We start from the raw sequence: 1,585 nt of genomic DNA, 5'->3' as shown, positions 1-1,585 counted from the left end.
AACAAATTGCCAAACAAATAAATAAATTAACAATTTCAGTTCCTCTCAAATAAATAAACCATTTAGAATTCCTCCCTTCCTATCACTTGCTCCCTCATGTCCCCTTAAATTCCTCTCAACCTTCATTTCCGCTTTCTCCCATCTTCTACCCGAGGCAACGCCCCTCCTTCTCCAATACCTCTTTCCCCTCTTTGTACCCCCCGGGTAGCCGGTTCGTGCAAACAGCACCACCCCCCTCCTTTACCGCGCTAGTACCCCATTGTGCTCCCCCCACCCCTCTTCCAAAAGGCCATGTCCCCGGCACTAACGCAAAAACTCCTAACCCTCGAAAACTCCCCTCAACACCAATCTCCTCCTTATCCTACGACCTGCAGCCAGGCTGACATGCCACATCAGCAACAACGAAAACCTTACATCACCTTGCCCCGTCAACTGCCCCGGCCTATCACACAAAAACCACCATCCTCTCTAAAACCTCCCCTGACCATTTTCAAACCTTGGACCTAACAATAGGGGAAAAAATGTAAAAGAAGATCTGCCCCCCCTGATTACCTAAAATGGGTGTGGGAGGGCGGGGACAAATTCTGCGTCCTAACAGTCGTCTGCTCTCGAACCTTCCCTGCCCCCTTAAATACCTTAACAGCGCTCTATGCGAAGGCCAGCTCGCTGGTCTGTGTAGTGCCCAAAATCACCCCAGTGGGAAACGCTTGCGCGTTCCTCCCGGGGGCCCCCTTCTTTGCACAGTGGCCAGTGGGCCGAAGCTCTGCAGAGAGGAAGAAAACTAATTCTGTGAAGTGGAGAAAACGAATTCTGTGAAGTAGCAGGATGAATTTGTGGAATTTGTGGTATCTAGTGTGGACCAGGCGACCGTAGCTTTCTACTTCCCAGGGCCTGGGGCTTGTGTGTCTCTGTGGCTATGAAAAAGCAACGCGCTTTGGTGATGCCCTCAGTAAGACATAAGCAGGTACAGGTCCTAATAAATCACCATGGAAATGTGGCTATTGCACACTTGCATAAACAAACCTTTGAGGAACCCTGGGAACCGATAAAGGGGTAGGATGGCCAAAAACCAACCAGAACTGCTACTAGCACAAGACTTGAAAGAGTTACCAGGTGAATGGTAGGACACAAAGAACTGCACGGAGGGATAAATCCTCCGCACTCTCTTGAGGAACAATGAGCGAAATAACAAGGTCCAAATAGTGTATGGAAGTAAAGTGCCCTGGAAAAAACATAGTTTAGCAGGTGGTACCAGATTTGCTGATTACGCTGATAAACATACTAGATCCTGCCGGAGCATTGTGAAAACTTCATTCTGAATCCCCTCGTGAGCCAATACCCTAATATCACAATGCTGAAAAATGTCTGCATCCCTGCATTCCTAGACCTCTGGCATACCCTTCACCCCTCACGCCAATACCACTGATGCGACAACTTCCTCCAAATTACCTCAGTAGTCTGTGAGTCCGCCCTCAACTACATCAGTCCCCTTATCAAGTCATTCCGACCTAAATGAGCAATTAGCAAGACCGGGTCCTGTGGCCCGACTTCAACTAGACCACCATGGCCAGATGCCCCCTTACAC

The sequence above is a fragment of the Ambystoma mexicanum genome, chromosome 10 (genome assembly GCF_040938575.1).
Source record: "Ambystoma mexicanum isolate Mex_15411 chromosome 10, UKY_AmexF1_1, whole genome shotgun sequence".
Lineage (NCBI taxonomy): Eukaryota > Metazoa > Chordata > Amphibia > Caudata > Ambystomatidae > Ambystoma > Ambystoma mexicanum.
The sequence above is the reverse complement of the archived record's forward strand: the minus strand, read 5'-3'. Positions refer to the sequence as shown.